At 45.5% G+C, this 23,193-nt stretch overlaps 1 protein-coding gene and 1 pseudogene across 1 annotated transcript in view; both read right to left on the bottom strand.

The window, feature by feature from the left end:
- The window catches only part of Rgs20 (regulator of G-protein signaling 20), a 34,322-nt gene extending 17,789 nt beyond the window's left edge, over positions 1–16,533 (bottom strand). Inside the window, exons 1-2 of the mRNA XM_005396066.2 lie at positions 16,007–16,533; positions 15,642–15,792 (exon numbers count right to left, since the gene is read on the bottom strand). The gene's annotated coding sequence lies outside the window, so the exon portion shown is untranslated. The remainder of the gene's footprint in view (positions 1–15,641; positions 15,793–16,006) is intronic.
- LOC102005667 lies at positions 1,231–20,291 on the bottom strand (annotated as a pseudogene).
- Positions 20,292–23,193: the final 2,902 nt, after the last annotated feature.

The following is a 23,193-nucleotide window of genomic DNA, read 5'->3' as shown; positions in this document are numbered from 1 at the left end:
CTTCCCCAGCTGGCTCAACCTGTCCTCCTACCTCAGGCCTCCTGGGGACCCGTCACTACACATGTGCAGCGCTCACCCGGAATATTTTGATTTTATTATATATTTGTAGTATTGGGTAGGTCTTTGTTTCCTTCAAAGTTTTCGGGTTTTGTTTTTTCAGAGGTAGGGCATTACTTTTGCCTGTTTGCTATCGTCTCCCCCACTTCTGAATTCTGGAATCAGCTCAAGTTCCAAAAGTGGTCATACCGGCGTTTTGATTAGTGTTTTGTAAACTCACGGACTGATTAGTGACGAATGGCATCTGAGTTTCTTTTAATCAGCCCGGCACCTAAGTTTCAGGACAACAACAGAGACCCATGAGCGGGCCTAACTGACCCTCCGTGACAGGGACGCAACGGTCACAGCACCCAGGAGCCACGCACGGCGTCCAGCCGGCCTGCGCGGGTGGGGCTCCCGGAGCAGGCGGACTTCCCCGTGGAAGCGCGGCCGCACGGACGGCTGCACTGTACGCAGCTGGGTCCTCCACACGGAACAACGTGTGACAATTACTTTCACCGGTATTTCTCTTTAATTAGCTGTTAACCATTTTTCTAATCTGCAATCCCCACGGCTCCCTCTCTCCCAGTGCTTTGTCTCAGTCCACCTTTGCGGGGTTGTGATTTGGTCTCATGATCTGTTGAATTTTACACTGAAATCATTAGCATGTCTCGTACAGATTCTCAGAATTCTTAAACATGGTTTGGTAATTTTGACATCTTAAAACATTGAAAGCTTTTTATAGAAGCGTACAGAAACTACCATTCCCATGAAAATTTATTAACAGCATGGGACCTCTCTGGCCCCCACATTCTAAATCAGCAGGCGTAGCTTCCGTTCGCTTACTATAGGCTGGAACGTTCAGCGGTGGGAGTGTCGTTTATGCCAGGTCCTGCTGAGCCGCGGAAGAATATGAGCGCCTGAGAGGCGCCGAAGTGTCAGCAGCACATGAACGCTAGAGAGAAGGGAAGGCGCGGTGGAGGGTGCTCGCCTGCTGTGCGCGGGGCCCTGAGATGGATCCGCCCGCCACCGGGAAGGAGAGGCAGACGCTGGTTCCTGTTGAACTGTGAGATCAGCACACGGGGTTTGTCTTGCTGTCTTCTCTACACTTATGTATGTTTGAAAATTTTCTCACTAAAGTTTAAAAAGTGTTGAATTCTATTAGGTTTTTAAAAATCTACCAAGAATGTGAATTTCCTTCCTGGAACAGTTTGTGAAGTGAATTGCACTAATGCATTTCTTGATGTCGAGTCACCGTTTTATTTTATTTCTTCCCAGTGAAAAATAACTTTTATTGAGATCCCACGAGCTGCAGAGCGCATTCCTGAAATTAGGTGGTTCTTCCTCGGCAGTACGGCCTTCCTAGCTGGTGCCATGGACGCGTTCTTCTCCTCCTTGACCTGGAAGCGGCAGTGGCCAGCTTGGAGGTCCAACTTCTCCAGAGCGTGCCCTTTGGTCTGCAGTAGCAAAGACTTGCGGAGGGCAGGCACCCCCTCCTCTGTTCCCCCCACACAGCCTTTCAGCCGGACAAAGCAGCCTCCCCCGAGTGGACAAAGTCACCCAGAGAGCTGGGACACCCCAGTGGAGCAAGCTGCCCAGACAGGCCATAATCGGTGAAGGCCTTCTGCTTACTCAGTCTCCATCCTCGATAAGGAAGCCTGGGCCACGCCTGTCGATCTTGCTGATCTCCGTGTGGTGATGGCAGCATTTCTGCCTGGCACAGGCCACGGAGGCCACGCAGGGAGGGTTCCGTGCTCTAATAGAGGCAATCTTGAGAGCCTTGGTGGGTCTTGTGGGCCAGCTTCTTGGTGTGCCAGCAACTGGTAAACCCTCTGTAGCCTTTGACAGTTGGTCATCCCGACGACATCAGTCATTTCATCCTTCCCAACACCTGGCTCGGGGGATCTGTTGCACACTGGGCCCTCTCCCGGGCCCAGTCCAGCTTCTCAGCTCTGGGCCTCTGTTCTCCTGGATCTCCAGGAGGCGGCCTTCTGCTGCTGGGGAGGGAGCAGGAGCTCCTGGGTGTAGGTGACAATGCGGGGGACTTGCAGTACTTCCTCATGCTTCTGCATTTCCCCAGCTGCTTCCTGCTCACGGTCATTCTGCCATTGCTTGGAGCATTTGGCGAAGGCCTGCTTAGAATTATGTCAGTTCTTACAGAGCAGCCTTCTGCATTCATTGCGGATGTCCTCAGCAAAGACGGTCGTGAAGGTCTGCAGGCCTTGAGGATTTTCACACATCCCACAGTCCTGCAACCACCACGGGCGGCGGCTCCGTCGCGGTCATGGTCTGCATAACTTTCTTCTCTTCACCCTGGGTCCGGCACAATGAAATGCATGCCAACCTTGTAGCTCAGAAAGGCTGTGAGGTGGACCAGCTGGAAGGGGTTATCCTTGGGGAAGCTCTTCACCTTCCCAGGATGCCTGCTGCTGCATTTCCGAGGCAAGAAGCCCAAGGATCCACGCCTGGGAGCAGAGACCTTCCTGAGAGACAGCACTCCGTCAGGTCCCGCAGTAGAGCCAGTCACCACTGTTTAGTAATTGAACTCTTCTAAGCCCTACGAGATAGCTGTTCACTTATTGTGCTACTGAAATCCATCTGGAGTTTATAAGGAGTTGTTTAGTTTACCTACCTGTACATACACCTACTACTTATCTTCACAAAGGAATTATTTTTGCCTGAATTTAGTAGAATGTGCCTACAAAATTAAAAATCTTTTTAGGAGTGCCTGCTGATGTGTGTGTGTGTGTGTGTTTGTGTGTGTGTGTGTGGGGTGTTACTGGAGACTGAATCCAGGGCCTCTGAACTGAGCTCTGTCCACCCACCTGTGGTCCTTTTAACTTTTTATTTTGAGACAAAGTCTTGGTAACTGGCTAAATGGCCTAGGTTGGACTTGAACTTTGCAATCATCCTGCTTTTACTTCCCCAAGTGCTGGGATTATAGGCGTGCAGCACCACACAGCCAAAAGCAATTATTTGAAGGCCTTGAAAATTGACTTAGATACAGTACAGGCAAATTTACATGCCATAAACAGAACGTCTACGTACGGCAGTTCAGCCAAGGTCTGCTCCCCTTCCCCTACACTCAGCGCTGTGGCTAAAAGCTTTCCCCCAGGCGGGTGTAAGCGAAGCTTACTGTCTTCTTTCAGCTTATGGAGGGTGCTAACTTTACCCTGGGAGGGTCACACCCCTCGCCGGCACAAGGGTGCAGAAGCTCTATTCTGAGTGACGCGGCCAAGAGGAATGGGGCTCCTCTGTTGCTCCTACTGCCCACATGCCGGACAGGATCTGAACCTGGCTGGTAGGGCAGGACTCTAGGGCAGAAGGGGCCAGCTAAGAAAGACCTAGGGCTGCCATCGCCCTGACCCCCGAGCTGCTCCAGAGGAGGGGTGCAGCTGCACGAAGCTAGCTATACGGGGCTGAGGTGGTGAGGTTCTTTCAGACCCGCAAGACAAAGACCCATGCAGCTCCGCCTGAGGGATAACTGCGTCCTGAATGGAACGTTTCACAGGTAAGAGTACTGTCAGAAGTACTGAGGATTCCAGGGGCAAGCAAGGAAGGGACCAGCAGTTCCACGACGCAGCAACAAGCAAAACAGCGAATCAGGTCTCAGACAACAGAACGGGCAACGGGAAAAGACACAGGCAGGGTCCGGAGGGTCCAGGGGTGGGGTCTCCCAGGCTTCCCCTCTCATGAGGAATCACGCCGAGCACATGTTCCCTAGCAACAAAAAGTCAGCCGTGTGGGTGCTGTCTCTGCCCACAGCACCCACGCCTGCAGAGCCACGCAGCACCCAAGGTTTTGCCAGACAGCTGGTCACCTACCATTCCTGCCGGCACACACCAAAATCCCAGACCTCCGGGAGGGAAGCAGGTGCTCAGCATACATCGTACTGACTGTACAACACTCCAGGTACACAGAGCCGCAATTCTCACCCAGCTATTTACTGAGAGCACTCCACCAGGTCCCAAGCGACCAGCCAGCGTTCAATTTGCAAGCAATGTTTAAGCACTGTTTAAGCCACCCAGGCTGTGACAGTTTTGTTACAGCAGCCTGAAATAACTGAGACAGCTGGATAGAAAGTGTCTCTCTACATCAATTTGCAAGCAGGACTGGAAGGATTCTGAGGATAGTGATCTGAGCTTGTTACATTCATTATTTTCAATCCTGGGGTAGAACAAATATTTGAAGAAACAATGGCTATAAACTTCCCAAATTTGATGAAAATTACTACTCTACCTGACCAGCGGTACAGTCAGCTTTAAGTAGTATAAACGCAGAGAGACCCATGTCCACACACACCATGGTCAGAATGTTGAGAGGCAAAGATCAGGAGAAAAATCTTAAAGAAGCAAAAAAAAGACGATTCATCGGAACAAGTAAATCCCAAGATTAACAGCTGATCTCTTGTTGCAAACAAGAGGTCGGGAAGCAGTGGGCAAAATACTAGACGGACTACAGCTGTTTCTCAAGAGCGCTGTATTCGGCAAGGCCACTTTAAAAACGAAGACAAAATAAAGATATTTCCAGGTAACCAAAACTGAATTTATTCCAAGCAAATCTCTTCCAAGAAACACTGAAGGAAGTTCTATAAGGAAGCGACAACAGACAGTACACCTCACACACACACACACACACACACACCACACACACGCACACACAGCACCAGTTATAATACATGCAATTATCTAGGTAAAGACAAAAGATAAAAGACAGTATGGTTACATGTTCTCCCTTCTTTTCTTGGTTTTAAAAGCAAGGGGCAAGGGGAAAAGACACAGGCAGAGTCTGGAGGAACCCATGTAATTATGTAATTAAAAGCAGTTACATAAAATAGTATCTATACACTTATCCTGTTGGACTAATAATGTCAGAAAGGCAATATATTTACAATAACAGAGAGGAGGTCCACAGGAAAAAGCAGTAAGAAAACGGCAATGGAAGAGAACTAAAATCCGGCGGGGGGGTGTGATACAGTAAATGAGAAGGTTAACTTTTTTTTAAAAAAGGAAACTCTGCATTTCTACTCTTATTTTTATTAGAGTCCCTGAAAGGCAGGACTGTATAAAGCAGTCATTACAACAGTGCCATATGCTGCACACTGGTCCCTAACGTGATGGTATTCGGAGGCGGAGCCTCTGGAAGTGACGAGTGCTCTTTTGAAAGAGCTCGGCCCTCTTTTTCGGCCACGTAAGGGTACAGTGGAAGACAGAGGTCTGGGAGCCAGGAATCACCCAATCTGCAATCACCTAGCTGTCCTGGCCTCTAGAAGTGTGAGCAACAAACGCATCGTTTAAGCCACCCAGGCCAGGATGGTTTGTTACAGTAGCCTGAAATAACTGAGACAGCTGGCTAGAAAGTGTCCCTCTACATCAAGCCGGACAAAAAAGGGTAAATGAAAATGATATGGTAAAACTTCAGAACATCAACCATTAAAGGATAAATGAAGAAGCTACTGGAGCAAAGAGATTCCTACAGTAGACCAACAACCAGACTGCTTTGCAGCAAGACGGCCAGAAGAAAGAGACCGTGCCCTCCTTACGCAAGAGGAGCTGTCAGCCTGAAGTGTCACTGCTAGCAATCAGAGAGAATGTCTAAGATAGAAAAGGTTATCTCAGAAATACGAAGACTCAGAGAACTTATTTCTTCTAGACCCTTGCAAAGAAAACTGAAGAAATATATTCCAAGGAAAAAGGTATACCCCAAGGAGAAGTGTAGAACTACAAATATTTTAAATCTCTATATAGTTGCAGCATAGCTGCTGAGTACTACTGGGCATACAAAGGAGTGAAATATTGATACACACAACGGCCTGGGTGAATCTCCAAAGCATTAAGTTAAATGAATGAAGCCAGACTACAAAGGCTATATACGATATAATGTCATTTAGACAACATTCTGGAAAAGGCGAAACTATCAAGTAAGACCACAGAGAAATATCAGTATGTTCAGAGGTGTTACAGCTGCACTGTGGTTGGTCTGAACTTGCGTGTATTTCCTTCCACCTGACTGCCAAGCAGTGAGATTTGCTGGAGACGCATCACGGGGAGAGGAGGGGAGACCCAGTATTTTGAAGCGGTGTCGGGAGAATACATTCATTGCTGTGTTCACTCAGCGGAGTGCAGCTTGTTTAGTTACTGAGGTATCGAAAGAAATGTGAGAATATCTAGCATGCAAAAGCATGTGAGAAGCCAGGTGTGGGGGTGCACATCTGTAATCCCAGCACGCTGTGAGGCAGAGGCAGGAGGGTTGCCATTCTGAGCTTCTGGGCAACTTAGGAAGACCGTGCCTCAAGAATTAAAAAAAAAAGGCTGGTGATGTAGCTCCGTGTCAAAGTCATGGGTTCAGGCCCTGGAATTGAAGGGAAAAAAAGGTGTGAGGCAACAGCAAATATCACGGATTATATTCTAGGGGCAGGGACATTTACAGAAGCCAGTAGGAGGTCAGACCAAACACAGGGAAACGGGTCATGGTGAAAAGGGGCAGAGCAGAGGAGTGTAAGGTGGGTCCACAGTGTTAAGGCTCATAACGTAAAATTAGCTGTGGTCAAAGAATTAAGACACAGGTGCCGCATGGAAGGCACAGGGCCAGGGCCTAGTCAGTGCGGAAAGTAGCTGTGTCCTTTTAGCTTTCCTTAGAAAGCAGAAAGGTGGCCTCAATTCCCACATAAGGTGAACTTTAACACCTGGATTCGTCTCCTCCTGCTGCTGTAACACATTACCGAAGACCAGGAGACTTTGTCCCACAGAAACATGTCTCCAAAGCTCTGGACGTCCGAGGGCTACGTGCCGGCAGTGTCACGCTCCCTCGGAACGGTCCAGGATGTATTCTTCCTCACTCTTTGAGCTTCTGGGGCTGCCAGCAGGCGCGGGCATCCAGTGCTTGTGGCACCAGAAGCCCATTTTCCCATATGGCCTCTTCCCTCCGTGTGTGTGTGTGTCTCCAACACTCTCCCTCCTCGCCAGGACGAAGTTGTTGGGGTTAGGACCCACCTTTACCCGGCACAACCTCATCTTACCCACTGCAGCTGATTACACTATAGGACTCTGTTTCCAAAGAAGATGACAGATGCAGGCACCGGGTAGGACTTCGATCTGCAGCAGGAGCTGCATTCCACGCGCCCAGTGGATGGCTGAGACCACGGACAGTACTGAGCCATATATACACACTTAGTAAGAGTAACAACAGTAATAACAATATAGTAACAATAACTAATAAAAGGGCAATTGTAACAGCGCACCGCAATGAAGTTAACTGAACACGATTCCTCTCTCTCACTCCCTCCTGGGACAGGCGACCTCATGCCAGAGACAGCCACTCCCAAGTCACTCACGAGGAAGGCTGGGGAACGCAGCGTGGCCACCAGGCACACACGGATGGCTTGTGTCTTGGGTCAGATGGACAGACATGCTGGAAAATTCATCACTCTGCTCAGAGTGGTGTATGAATTGTTTGTTTCTGGAAATTTCCATTGAAATATTTTTGCATTGTGACTGACCAGGGGTAACTGAAGCTGAGAAAAGCAAAACTGGGATAAAGGAAGACTACCGTATGGTTTTTCTGGGGTGGCGGGAGAACATGATTCTACCTACAGCACTGGAAAACGGAGGATGAGGGGCTCTGAGAAGGCGCTTTGATGCTTCTGCTGACAACTCTCTTCCCTCTCAGCCTTAGGAAGATGGTGCACATAAGCTGACACTGCGCTGATAAAGAGTTCACGACATTACGTTAGAAGCAGATTTAGAAGATGAAGATAGCACATGTACATGAGCAGAAGGTTCACGTAATACCGAAGAATTTATCTGTCCTCCCACATATCTAAACAGACAGGTCTAAGCAATGGGAGCTTCCGCCCAGACCCGAGAGGCAGAGAGGACTCCAGCTCCCCGTTTTCTGATGCTTCTTCTGCCACAGAAATAACCAACACTAGGCTTTTAATTTAATCTTTCCAGAACCATCTCTAGGAATTTAAAAACATATAAGTAACTTCTGTTTAAAACAGTTTTTTTTTTTTCCAGTACTGGGAATCGAACTCATGACCTCGCGCTTACCAGGCAGGCGCTGTGCCGCTGAGCTAAATCCCCAACCTCTAAAACAGTTTTAATATGTGTACCTGAACATTATTTGATTACATACAGGATTATATTTTTTACTTTAAAAATGATTTCATCATTTCCTTTGATGGTCCATGTTGCTCTATTTAACTCATTTTAATCACTGGATAGTATCTTATAATTCTGATGTTTAGATGCAAATAATAATAGTGACAGTAAATATATTCACCTTGGCCAGATTGGCAAATTTGATTATATAAAATCACTAAATATCTAAGCCATAAAGAGATAATACAAATAAGGCTGCTCCTGGCCAAGAATGGGCAAATTTAAGTATAAATAGGAATACTAATTGCAATATGTTGGAACAGAACTCAGAACTCAGAGGCTGAGGCAGGAGGATCACAAGTTCAAGCCCAGCCTGAGCAACTTAGTGACTTAGGAAGACCTAGTCTCAAAAGAAAATATAAGAGGGGAGAAGGTGGAGGAGACAGGAGGAGGAGGAGGGAGCTGGCTTGAAGTGGTGGGGGTGTCCGGGAGAGTGGGAGGCAGTGGTGGAGGGAAATGGCGCCAGGAGCTAGTAGACTAAAGTCTAGACAGGTTGAGGGGAGAAAGAAAGAAAGAAAGAAAGAAAGAAAGAAAGAAAGAAAGAAAGAAAGAAAGAAAGAAAGAAAGAAAGAGAGGGAGAAAAACAAAGAGAGATGGGGAAAGGAGAAAGTTGAAGGAAGGGAGGGAGAGGGAAAGGAGGAAGGAAGGCGGGCTGGGGATGTCACAATAGCAAAGTAGCTTACCAGCTCATACGAGAAATATTAAAGAAAGAAATCACACTCAGCACGTCACCTATGAAAAGAATATTCGTATTCAGTTTTAGCAGAAGCAAATTTAGAAGCCATGCTCATCTTTAATGGAGTATCAGAATACATGTACCAACAGCCACTGAAAGCCAGTAAAATGAACCTGAGAAGAGAAAGGAACTGTAGGAGCTAACGGACTTCCTAAATATTGATGACGTGAAGTCAAAATTAAATGTGACTCAGGAACAAGGAATAAAATTTACACAACAGGAAATCATGCAAGGAGAATAAATGCCAATTAAAAGCAGGTAGCACTTTTCACCTATCAGACTGGGGGGAAAATGTCAAGATTAATTATGTCCACTGTTAGTGAGGATTTGGAGAAATTAGTCTAAATCTCGCTGGTGATTAGCTGTGTGCCCTCAGAGGAACGACCCCATCTCTTTGTCAGGAATAGGGTCTCCCTTCATGAATTTTCTTTCGGGTCATCCTTGTCCACTTTAAATCTTATTCTGCTCTGTTCAAGCTGGAAAGATTTCCATCTATCTTGATACACTGTCGTATCTGAATCACCTGTTCTTTAAAGGTGTAATAGAACCCATGAAATCTGGGCCTGATCCCTCTCTTAAGGACAAATCTCTTAATATCTTTTCAGTTTCTTGTATATATTTTTGTTTGATTTAGGAATTTCTACTTCCACATAACCCAAAGTTTTAAATTTATATTTTCTCAGAAAAGTATCTAAGATTTTTCAAATATACTCCCATTAAACTTACATAGTGTTTGCTTTTGACTAAAAAAAAATCCCATCACTGGTTTAACATCACAAATCATTCTTAGTGGGGGGAGATCTTCTACCCTCTTAATCAGACCTGCTGAAGATCAGCTAATAGTCTACAGTTTTCAAAGAACTGGCTTTAGGGTTTATGGATCAATTCTAGGTTTTGTAAATTTTGTTGATTTTATTTCCATTGCTCCTTGCTTATCTTATCTACTTTCTGTAAAATTACTTTGCACTAAACCCTTAGTCCAATTATTTTCAGTCATCACTGTTTTATATTTTTGTTTTTGTTTTTTTTGTTTTTTTCTGGTACCAGGAATCGAACTCACGACCTTACGCTTGCCAGGCAGGCGCTGTGCCACTGAGCTAAATCCCCAGCCCCATCACTGTTTTATAATAAAATCATTTGGGACTATACATTCTTATCAAAGTACTGCTTTGTTCTTACCCAGTGTGTTTTGACCTATAGCACTATTTTTATTTCCACATAGCTCAGATGTGATGGCTCAGCTCCATATCTTAGATCTAATTTCAGCTAGGATTTCGTTTTTTATCTATTGGTTTTTAGAAGTTTATTTTAAATTTCTTAACTAATGGTTTTTAATTTTACATTGTGATTGGAAAATGTAGACTGGATGATTTTAGCATTTCTGAATTTACTGTAATTTGATAATTTTGATTTTTCTGGAACATTATGTTGCTGAAATCACAAAGAATCTAGCCTTTTGAGTCTGGCTTCTTTCACTCACCATAACATTTCTGAAATTCCTCTGTGGTACTGTACATATCAGTACTTCATTCCTTTTGTTGAGAGTAGTACTCAATTCTATGGTTATAACTATTTATCCAGGTACCTCTTAGGGTGGACATTTCAGTTATTTCCTCTTTATTATGATTATGAACATGTTTTCTACAGACATTTGTGCAGAGACATTTGTGTGGCTGTATGCTGTTATTTTTCTTGCGTAAATACTCACTGGTTCATGTAGCAAGTGCAAATTTATTAGTTAAAAAATGCTGAGCTGTCTTTCAGAGTGACTGTATCTTTTTTCCATTCCCATATGCAAGGAATGAGAATTCCAGGTGCTCCGTATCCTTGTCAGCAGTTGGTGCTGTCAGGTGCACTATTTTCTAACCATTCTAGTATGTTTGACATGGTGGCTCCTGGGTTTAGTCTGCATTTTGCTTTTGACTAATGATGTTGAACATCTTTTCCTATGTTGATCTGATATGTATATATGTGTATATATATTATATATATATGGAAAATGTCAAGATTAATTATACATATGTAATCTTCTTTGATATAGTCTTTTTTTTTTTTTTTTTGGTACTGGGAATCAAATCCATGACCTCATGTTTGCCAGGCAGGTGCTTGTGCTGCTGAGCTATATCCCCAGCCCTGATATAGTTATGATAAAAATTTTTTTGGCCTATACACTGAAGGGAAGTTTCTTCCCATACCAACTTTCTGCTCTTCCTGCTACCAGTGCATCTGGATTTCCACTGTGTGCAAGTTAATCTTAGAGTCACCTGGATTGGATAAAAGACACTGGGGAGGTGACTGGATCGCAGGGTGGCACACTCACATGCTGACTAAACCTGCATATCCAGAGCTGACTGTCTTGTTAGGAAGGAGCAAAGGTGGGTCTTGGGTTGTGCCTTGGAGGGCATATTTCTCATTGGTTCTCTAGTCCTGTGTTCTGCTTCCTGGATGCCAGGAAATGAGCAGCTTTGCCTTACAACACCCTTTGTCGGACTGCCTGCCTCAGAGCCAGGCATCACGGGACTCAAGCCTCTGAAACTGAGCCAATAAACCTTTTTTTCCTTTAAATTATATACATCAGGCATTTTCTTAGAGCAATGGGAAAGCTGACTGATACATACTGGAAATATGGTTCTCCATTTTCCTTACAATGCTTGCTCAATTTTGTTTTATGTAGAAGTGTCCAAGCAATATGTGAAGAATGATTGAAGAACCCACTGTGTCTCAGGACATGGTGCATTTTAACCCTTTCTGCTGGACGCCATAACTGGGAATTCACTGAAATACATCGACCCATACTCAGAAGACATTTCTCTCCATCAGATTCAACCACTCACAGGTCACCTTCGTTTGCCCAATCTCAGACATTGCAGATACAAAGGGCTCTAGCTATTTAGGGAAGAATGACAAGAAAAAGTCTGTACATGTTCAATACAGTTGCAATGCTTTCTTTCTAAATATTTTTTGGTCTACAGTCCGTTGGCTACGTGAATGTCAAATCTGTATATCCTTGTATATGGAGGGCTAACTGCATGTAGCACTTTAGCGTCATGCTTTATATTCAAAATGTCCCCCAAATCCTCATGTATGTGGAAGGTGATTGGATCCTGGGGCACTGCGCTCCCCTGTGGATTCATCCACCGACGAACTGAGCCGCTGAACGTGCCGCCGGGAAGTGGGAGAGGTCCGCGGAGCACTGGGAGAGATCCGCGGAGAACCACATGAACCTCAGAGGTTAGGGCCACTGTGGACCTTACGTGGGACTCGATTCTGTTCTTGTTCAATTCAGTTTGCAACCAGAATCGCAGAAAGAATTAAGTTTGCGAGCCGAGGCACCACTGTATTTCCTTGTTCTTTGCGGTGACATTTCTGAATATGTAGCATTGCATGTTCCAATTTGCTCCTAATTTTTTTACCCTCAATCTGATCTTCCTACTTTCTAGACTTCCCCTGCCCCTTGAGAAAGCTTTTTCTGATATTATTCTTCCTGGATGCTTTTTCTTTTTTATTTTAAGGAGAATAAAAAAACATAAAAATGATACACAATTTCAAAACAAGATGATAGGAAATTAACAGTGGTTTTTTTTATTGCATATTTTTATCTTCAAAGTAGTTGCTCAGATTACTAGATATAGGTATCAAGATATCTTTTTTTTTTTTTTTTCCAGTACTGGGAATCAAACTCATGACCTCGCGCTTGCCAGGCAAGCACTGTGTGGCTGAGCTAAATCCCCAACCCCAGGTATCAAGATTGATCAGACAATTAAGCATTAACTGTTCCTTTAAATAAACCAATAGAAATTAGTAGGACAATTATTTTAGCTATCATGTGTGTGTGTGTGTGTGTGTGTGTGTGTATATATATATATATATTTTTTTTTTTTTTTTTTTCCCCTTCTTTCTTTTCTCCTTTCCCTCATCCCAGGTGTTGTTTCCTTTTGGGCAGTTTCTTTCCCTTTCACAATATCTATTGTACCTTTTGGATCTTATTTACTCTTTCAGGTTCTTGCACTAGGGAGACAATACAGTGTTTACACATGTGGATCTGATTTATTTTACTTATAAGTGTGGTCTCTAGTTGTATCCATTCACCTATAGAAGCCTCAAGTTTATCTTTCTTTATAGCTGAGTAATACTCCATTGTATAAAAATACCACATCTAAGGCTGGGAGTGTAGCTCAGTGGTAGAGTGCTTGCCTAGCATGCACAAGGCCCTGAGTTCAATCCCCAGTACTACAAACAAAACAAAACAAACTCATATCTTTTTTTATCCATGCACTAAAGTCAAAATAGATCAAAGAGCTAAATATTAAAACAGAAACACTAAATGTACTAGAAGAAAAAGTAGGTAGAAATCTTGAAGACATAGGGGTAGACAGAGAGTTCCTGGACAAAAACCAAACTGCACGGGAAATACTTCAAAGAATCAGCAACTGGCATCTCATCTTATTAAAAAGTTTTTGCACATCTAAAGAAATCACCAATAGAGTAAAAAGAAAACCTAAATTAGGAGAAGATTTTAGCCAACTTTCCTTCGAAGGACTTCTATCTACAACATATAAGGAATTTTTTAGAAATCAGGCCTGCAAAATTCAAAGACCCACTCCAACAATGGGCATTTGAATGAATACACACTTCTCAGGTGAAGAAATACTAATGGTGAATAAATATGTGAAAGAATGTTCAATGTCATTGGTCATTTGAGAACTGCAAATTAAAACAACACTGAGATTCCATCTCACCCCAGAAAGAATGGCTGTCATCAAGAAATCCACCAATAACAAATGTGGGAGAGGCTGTGGGGAAAAAGGAACCCTTCTCACTGTTGGTGGGAGTGTAGACTGGTAAAACCACTGCGGAAATCAGTCTGGAGATTCCTCACAAAACTAGGATTAGAGGTTCCATTCAACCCAGCTATTCCCTTCTGGGTATTTTTCCAGAAGAACTGAAAACATCATACTACAGCAATATATGTGCGCCCATATTTACAGCAGTTTGTCATAGCTAAATCTTGGAAACAGCCTAGATGCCCATCAACCGAGGACGGGATGCTTTTCCTGATACCACATTTGCTGGCACATACACAGTGGCCTCTTGTACTAAGGTCCAATCGCGTGCTCAGCCACGGGTGGAGGAGGAGGAACCCACTGTCCAGGTCTTTCTCAGCCCGTACCTTGCACTTGTGCCAGGACCGGAGGAAACAAATGAACAGGAAGAAGAGAAGGAAGGAAAAACCAATTGGCTGGGGGCAGTGGGCCAAAGTGGGTCGGGGAGATACAAGTTTGATGTAAGACCCTGAGGTTTCCGGAGCCTGCCCGGAATGGCTGGTTACCAAAGACGCGTGGCTTTGAGGCCAATTAGCGGCAGGAAGTCTTGTGTGGGCTGCTCCTTCTCTCTGGTTCAAGAATCCACACAGTGAGGTTGAACAACAGACCCAGGGAAACCGGGCCGGGAGAGTGCATCTACGCTCTCCCCGGGTTTAGCTGCCTACTCTGGAGGAGCAACAGGTGAGCCACATTCTCCCAGCGGGACACAGGATCGCCTGAGGCTAATTAAGTAACAACAGGCCCTCTGCCTGCCCAAGGCTGCCCGCTGGTATTATTAGCTGCTGGGAAATCAGCTGACTCCAGGTCAACAGCAATGTTTCAATTTTTCGTATGATGCTGAAATGAGCTGATTTTGAGGTTGAGATTATGCTGGCAGGTTATCCTGGGGGATAACCATCACCAGAAAAAGCATCCATTCCCACTCCCACCCATGAAATATTAGTGAAGACCCGCAAGCACACAGACTCCTGCACAAATAGACCAAAAATCAAACCAAAGCTATGCCTTCCGCTACACGATATAGAAAGCCGAGAAGTGTTTAGTCGTTAACGGCATTTAGGGGCAGCTCTGGATTCTGCCTTTGTGCACAAGTAAGGATTTTCAAGAACTCCTTTTTTTTTTTTTTTTTGTCTTTTTGAGACAGGGTCTCACTATGCAGTTTAGGCTGGCCTTGAGCTCACTTTGTAGCCGAGGCTGGCCTCGAACTCACAACGATTCTCTTTCCTCAGCCTCCCAAGTGCTGGGATTACAGGAGTGTGCCACCACGCCCGGCTAAAAATCTGCTGTCTTTTGACTTTACCATCTAAGATATTTGGGTTCTGTTTAAAGAAAAAGTTGGTTCACTGTTTCTCTAGGAGTAGTCAATACAAGCTTACCAGTAACAAAAGGTTGTTTTGAATCATAATTACCTCCAGATGGAGGCTTATGCAGATCTTCATCTTTCAGAAAAAGCACCTAACCTGTTGTTATTTGTGCGGCCCTGGCTTACAGTGGAAATCTTTACACCTTTGTTTATGTAGCTGTTGCCGAATTTGTAAGCCACTGGAGGTTTCAGGCCACTGAAGGTTTTAAGAGTATAGTAGTTGAGTATTTGCTTCTTTTCTGCTGTTAGTAAATGAATGTATAGAATAACTCAACTTTTACAGTTGCCTTGTGGGAAATATCCAGACACAGTAAGTGTATGGTCTGCAGAAATCAGTCCATAATCAGGAAATTATGCATGGTTTTAACTTGTACTTTTTTTAATGGCAACCAATCACAATCAAAAGGCACTTTATAAGCACCGATGGAAACCTTTATTACATGCTTTCTCTATCCCAGAAACAACAGGAATTTCTTACACAGGCTGAAGTTGGGGCATCTCGGAAAGTATTAAGCACTTACTAAAATGTTTGTAAAGCTGTGTTAGGGCTCTTCACTTGCTACAGATTGTGTCAGGCAGTCATTTGCAGTCTGCGTGAGAACATCTGTCAGATTTCTAGTGCTCCTCAGCCAGGAAGACTCCCTCATGAGATTTCAGGGCAATCCTTGCAAACTGCAGAAAAAAACAGCAAAATACTTGCAACAGGGAAAAATTAATGCCTCACACTGCGCTTGTACTCTCCCCGGGTAAACCTGCCTATGCCTCTGCGTTTTTAGGGTGGCAGGCGGCATTAGTCACCGTCTGTCCAGGTGTTCTAGAAACCTGACGTTGTCCTCAGCTTCTCCCACTATTAACTCATAGCGAAACCAAATGAAGCCTACAGTACCTGGAAGGGCTTTCCTGGGTTTGACGTCTTTGGTGTGGATTTTGACAGACGGCTCCAGGTCAGTCGTTCTACCTCAATTCTGGCTTTGACTATTGAGAGAACGGTAAACTTCTGGTGAGAGACACACGAACGTTACTTACGTTCTCCATCTTAACCGTCTTTCCGAGGCAGCACCTTGGTGGGGAGGAAGGTGGCTCTAGGGGGAATGTGGGCTGTGCAGGAAGCACCTTTCCTTGTGGGTGGGTGAGAAGGTGAGGCCAGGGGGCTGCGGACCAGCTACCCGAGGCTGCTTTACTTAGTCTCTGAACTAGGAGAGGACGCGTCGGGATTGCTGGGCGGTCTGACTTGGGTCACCAGGGCTGGAGACTGGCAAAGACTGGGGGCAGAATCCAGTCAGGGACACAGTTTGCTTTTTGTAGAAGGCGGTCAGCTGGGGTGCAGATGTAGCCTCCGTAAGATTACAACTAATTTTAACATTCAGGATTAGCCAAGTCTGACACATTTCTCCAAACCGATATTTCACGTCCCGTAACAATTGTTAGATGTCTCAGTATTTGTTCGCTATGTTCAGAATAGTTTTTTTTTTTTTTTTTTTTTTTTTTTTTTTTTAGACAGAGTCTCTTTATGCAGTTCAGGTTGGCCTTGGCCTTGAACATATTATGTAGCTCAGGCTGCCCTCGAACTTATAGTGTTCCTTATACCTCCGCCTCCCGAGTGCTGGGATTATAGGCATGCACCACCACACCTGGCTTCAGAATAGTTTAAAAAGAAACCTTCCTGAAAATATTGATGCTATGCTTTCTTTCATGATAGTAGAACGGTGCCCAGCATATAGTAAGTTTGTGAAATATAAATGTCAACCAAAATACATATTTATATGTGCACATAATACATATGTATATAAACATACACGCCCCCCATGTACAAGATTATGTTTGCCTAATAAATTAACCTGCCCATTTTGATTTAGAGGAAATAAATTTAACTCTCAACATATGAACTAATCCATTTCATCCCTGGGACAAAATGTAAAAATCACTTGGATTAGACCCAGGCCTTGTGCATATGCTACTACTGAGCTACATCTTCAGGCCTTTTGATTTTATTTTTTAACCTGACATGAGTTTTCCCTAGGTTGCTCAGGCTAGCTTCAAACTTATAACCCTCCTGCCTCAACTGAGTAGCTAGGATTACAGGTATGTACTACCATCCTCAGCCTATTATTTTTATATTTTAAAAGCTTATCTTTTTCTTCATTTTCCTAGAGGTCGGCATGGTCAGCAGTATAATGGTGGAGTGCAAATACTGCAGATATGAATACGCTGTGAAATGTCCCCGTGCACACCCTCCCCTGGACACACATACCAGAAATGCCAAATGATGGCAAGGATATGGTGCAACCAGGATAAGTTTTACACTGCTGCTGACAGGAGTGTAAATTAGCATAACTGTCTGGAACATTCCAGTTTTGGGTATATAATTCCCAGAAAAGCTCCACCAGAAACCTGCATTAAAATACTCCCAGGTGTGCTACACATAATGGCTACTCAAACATTCTTCTTTAGTAGAATGGATAAATGATGGTGTACCCCTACAATGGATTACTATTCAGCAATGAAAATGAAAGATGCACAATGACCTTGACATGTGGCTGACTCTCCCAAGCAATGAAAGAAGATATGGCCGGGCGTGGTGGTGCACACCTGTAATCCCAGCACTCGGGAGGCTGAGGCAGGAGAATCATTGGGAAATTGAGACCAGCCTCGGCTACAGAGTGAACTCAAGGCCAGCCTGAACTCCATAGTGAGACCCTGTCTCAAAAAGACCAAAAAAAAAGAAAAAAAAAAAAAAAAGAAGAAGATACAAAAGGCGGAGAGAGCCAGGGTTGTAGCTCAGGTGTAAGAGAGCATGCTCAGCATGTGTGACACCAGTGGTTCAGCCTCAGGGCTTAAAGAAGAAAAGCCAAAAAGTACATACTGTACAACTCTAAAAAAAACACAGAGCCCGGCAAAAATGCTTCTCTGTTATTAGGAATCAGAACAGCGCTTGCTTGGTGAGGAGGCTGCAGGCTCCTTGGTGTGAGCGCTGTTTACATAGATGTGTTTAGTTCGTAAAAATTTTACTTTATTTTTTATTTTAAAGAGAATAAAAACTTAACAAAAGAACAACAACATAGACAGAAAGCAAAACAAAAACAACGAAAGTGATACAGGGCTTCAAGACAAAATGATAGGCGTTCACAGTGGTTGTTATATTACGTATTGTTATCTTCATGGACGCTGCTCAGATTACCACATGTAAGGACGCAAGAATGATCAAACCATTAAAGAGAATAAAAATAATAAAAACATCAGAAATGGGTGTATATCCATGAGCCCCATGCTGAGGTCACTGTGCATCTTTCATTTTCATTGCTGAATAGTAATCCACTGTAGGGGTGCACCATCATTTATCCATCCTACTAAAGAAGAATGTTTGAGTAGCTGTAACCCATCATGTGTAGCACATCTGGGAGTATTTCAATGCAGGTTCTGGGGCAGCTTTTCTGGGAATTATATACCCATTTAGCTGCACTAAACAAGATGGCAGGAAGTCAAGGATGGTTGTTATACTGCGTACTGTTGTCTTCAAATGAATTGTTCAGATTACCAGATATAAGCATGCAAAATTGGACAAAAAGTTTAAGCATTAATTGTTCCTTTCAATAAACCACCAGACATCAGCAGTACAGCTATCCCAGCTATCCTTGTATATACATATGTATTATTTTCCCTTCCTTCCTTCTTTTTCTCCTTTCCCTCATCCCAGTTGTACCTTCCCTTCGAGCAATTTCTTTATGAAGCCATCTGTGCACGTATCTGTTTGTTTTTTTGAAGCTCAAATGAGAACAGGCAAGGCTGGAAGGTGACATCATCGAGGGCGGGAACAGGGGCTTAACAGTGACCAGGCCGGCTGCCGCGTGCCGGGGCGCACACTTCCGGGAGCCTCACCGGGCCGACAAGGCCGGGGAGCAATGACCAGGCCTGGGCGGTGCTTCCGGCTCTGAGCGCCTGGGGCGAGGACTCCAGGCACTTGATTCTTCCGATTTAAAAATATTTTCCCCTTTGCAATTTTACCCTTCCACAGCTTGTCCTTGTAATGTTTCTGACACCTGGGTCAAGGAGCTACCAAACATGATGGAGGAAGCACCTTCGAAGCACTTTTCCATGTTTCAAGGTCTTGCGACACGGTCACCAGCACACTGTGAGCAGTGCCAGCCGTGACCTGCCGCTAACACATTCTTCCGGACGCTCTGTCTCGCAGCTTTTCGGACACTGAACATGTGTAAGACTTCGCTGGCCGGGAGGAGGATGTGTTTAGACTCGGCCTGGTTATATACAGGGAAAAAAGGTTAAAGCTACGACTCTTGTTGGTCGTCCAAGGGACTTCCTGTAGCGCTGACCACAAGCCCTTCCTGAGCACCGCTGGGACCTTAGGGCCGTGAGGGTGCGCTAGACAGTCTCGGCGAAGGGCTGGTGTCTCCACCGGAGCAGCAGACAAAACCGCTCAGCAAACAGGTACGAGAACTTGGATCTGAGAAGCGCTCTGAAGGTGCAAGTGATGGCCGTGGACGGTCCTGGAGGCAGTGAGGCCAGGGCGGAGGCCGCACGCACAGGCCTGGGGATGGGCTTCTGAGCAGGAGCTGTAAGCTCACAGGGGACCGCAGGGCCCAGAACGCCCTGGAAAGGGGCAAAGAAGAGAGGAGCGCTCTGAGGATGCACGAACAAGGCAGATGCACGCGCTGCAGGCCCCGGGACCGGCTGCTAAGGGACTGCGGCGAGTGAGGGGAGGAAGGCAGGTCCCGGCGGCGCGGAGGATTCGGTTCGCCGGAAGGGGCAGTTGGTACCGGCTGACTCCCGAGGAGGAGCCGCCAGTGAGGGCTGCGGAGAGGCGGAGGCGCAGGTGCCTGCGGCTGGGAGGCCAGGCGCTGCGCAGGTCAGGGCTGGGGTCCGAGGAGGCGGGAACCGTGCTGGAGAGGACGCGGCTGCTGCGTATGGAGACGGCACAGAGGGGACAGGGCCTCATGACTACAAGGAACAGCATCGGGCTCCGGCCAAGACGTGCATTCAAACGAAGGTGCTTGCTCAACTGTGGTAAAATTTACCTAATATGAAATTTACCGTTTTATCCACGTTCCAGTATATCCTGCAGGGGCATGAAGTGCGTCCGCGGTGTCCCGTAACTGTGGAGCAGATTTGAACCGGCCACCTTCAGGGCTCTTTATCGTGCAGAACGCTAGACCCATTCAGCCGCAACCCTGCTTTCTCCGCCCTCCGCAGCTACCACTCTACTTTCCATCAATTTCATTATTCTAGCCACGCCACAGAAGTGACATCACCTACTTTTTGACCTTTTTACCCCCCATTTTACTGAGCAGAGTGTCCTCAAGATCTGCCCATGTTGTAGTATGGGTCCGTATTTTAGGAGGTGGGGATTTTGGAGAAGAAATGCTTTAGAAGTGGGAACAGCGTAGAGATAGCTTCCTGACTTCTAAGTTCAGATGTCAGCAGGGGCCAGGCACGGTGGCGCACACCTGCGATCCTAGCATTCGGGGAGGCAGAGGCAGGAGGACTGCTGCAAATTGGAGGCCAGGGGCTACATAGTGAGTTCAAGACCACCTTGAACCCCCCCATGTGTCAAAACACAACACACACACACCAAAAGAAGTCAGTAGAGGAATTTCAGTGGAAACCTGTCTGCAATGACCAAGATCATGGGGGAGGAGGGTTCCTGGGGAGGGGCTGGGGAAGGGGCAGGAGGAGACCGTGGAGGGCCAGGGCACCGCTGCGGCAGACAGAACCCCAGAGCAGCCGTGGCGGGGTGGGGGGCTCCCTGGAAGTCGGCTCAGGACACAGGCATCCGTCTTCATGTGCCCGGGACCAGAGGGGCCTGAGTGGGAATTTGGGGCTCGTTTGGAGGAGTCCTACAGCCTTGGGTGTGCCTGGCTTCTCACAGCGGCTGTTAGCAGAACAACTGCTGGAAAACAATGAGTGACAGATGAAGAATATCAAGGAGTCTAGGGGAGGGGCCTATGCTCTACAGGGAAGAGCAGAGGGTGTCAAGTTAGAAGCGCCCCTCTGCAAGAAGAAAAGAAGGAAGGGAAATGTGTGTGTGTAGATAGCTAAGATAATTGTACTACTAACTTCTACTGGTTTACTGAAAGGAACAGTTGATGTTTAATTGTCTGATCAATCTTGATACCTATATCTGCGAATCTGAGCGACCACCCTGAAGATAACAGTAGGTAATACGACAACCATTGCTGATTTCTTATCATCTTGTTTTGAAGTTCTGTATTGTTTTCATACTTCTTGTGTTGTTTGTTTTTGTCTTTGTTTTTGTTATTTTGTTTTTATTCTTTTCTCTTTACAAAAAAATCTATATATTTTTAAAAATGTGCCCCTCTGCAACCGTCAGGTCTGGGCCGATTACTTCACCTTTCTAAGGCCCTGTCGCCTCGTTTGTGTAATAGTCACTTGGGGTTTGCTTAAAGTACTGTATTTACATGAGAGAATGTATATGGAAACCACGTCACTGGAAACTAAGTGCTATCCTAGTGCTGTTATTATTATTTTAACTTAGTACTTATTGATCTTTAATGTAAACAGTCAGCTGGATAATACAGGAACACCTTGTTTACACAGGTCAAGCATCCCTCATCCCCACATCCGCGCTCTGCAACGCTCCAAACTTTGACACATTTTGAGCACTAACATACCGTGAGTGGGAAGTCCTACACCTGGTCTTACCTGCACCTGACAGTAAAATAATTCAGGTGCAATAAAAAGATTGCACAAAATTGCTTCCAGCTGTGTGCGTGAGGTATAAACAAATTTCCTGTTTAGACTTGGGTCCCCCCTCCAAGATCTCTCATTATGTACAGGCACACATTTCAAAAGTTGGAAAAAGTTAAAAATCCGAAGCAGTCTTGGTCCCAAGCATTTCCAATAAGGGATACTTAATTTGTGTTGTTTTAATATCAAACACAAACTGGTCCTGTCCCTTTACGTCTATAGACAGTAGGCAGCAGGGGACTCCCTTCACGCACGCTCCCACATCCGATACCCTGACTGCTCACAAGCCTGGAAGTCGCCCAAACATGCCTTTGAGAGCATTCAAGCAGTGACAAAAACAGCCCTGAGAAGCTGAGAAGGAAAGCCCCGGGGAAGGGGGACGTCAATCCGAGCACTGTCGGTGTGCCAAGCGGAGCTCTGTTTGCACACTGGGAGGCTCTAGGAAACCCGTCCGGTGGGGTGAGCAGGGACCGGGCTGTCTTTACTGTCTCTTCCACCTTCAGGAGTCTCGGGGCCTGGGTCTCTCACCTGCAAACTGGGGCAGGCAGGATCATCATCTAGGTTTCCTTGTTCTAAAATGTGGCCCGCACATGGTACAACACGGCTGACCAGTGAAGAGACACTAAGTGAAGACGCCCGTTATTACCAGCCATGCACTGCAAGACTCCATCTATGTAAATATCCAGGACAGACAAACCCGCGGAAGCAGAAAGCAGCACAGGGACTGCCAGAGGCTGCAGAAGGAAAGTGCGCTGGATCACCGCGACGGGGAGCTGGGTTTCTTCCAGGAGTGATGCAATGTCCTAACACTGACTGTGATGGTAGAGACACAATTCTGTGAACACACTAAAAGATGCTGGAGTGTGTGCTTTAAATGATATGCAAATTATATGTCAATAAAATGGTTATTTTGTGTGTGTGTGTGTGTGTGTGTGTGAGAGAGAGAGAGAGAGAGAGAGAGAGAGAGAGAGAGAGACTAGGGATCAAACCTAGAGCCTTGTGCATGCTAGGCAAACACTCTACCACTGAGCTACACCCCCAGCCTAATTTCTCGTATTTTATTTTACTCTTCCAACTGGATTGGAATGAGTGCTAACAGGGGTACAGGATGTGACTTCAGTTTTGTCATCAACTTACGGACCTGACATAAAGTGCCTGCCTTCTCTGAGCTGCTGCTGGTTGAGCCAGTCCTCCTTTCTCCTCCATAAAGTTATAATTCTATGACTTAAACCTGGGACACATCAGAAAAGCAAGGAAAAGTACCAAAGAAGAAGGATAAAGAGACGAAGAGACCACGGAGAACAGCAGAGGCCGTGTGCCGGTGGGGCGGGAGGTGACAGACACCAATGGCAC

Source organism: Chinchilla lanigera, unplaced genomic scaffold (genome assembly GCF_000276665.1).
Source record: "Chinchilla lanigera isolate Chin_1 unplaced genomic scaffold, ChiLan1.0 scaffold00053, whole genome shotgun sequence".
NCBI lineage: Eukaryota > Metazoa > Chordata > Mammalia > Rodentia > Chinchillidae > Chinchilla > Chinchilla lanigera.
This window is presented reverse-complemented; position numbering and strand designations above follow the sequence as displayed.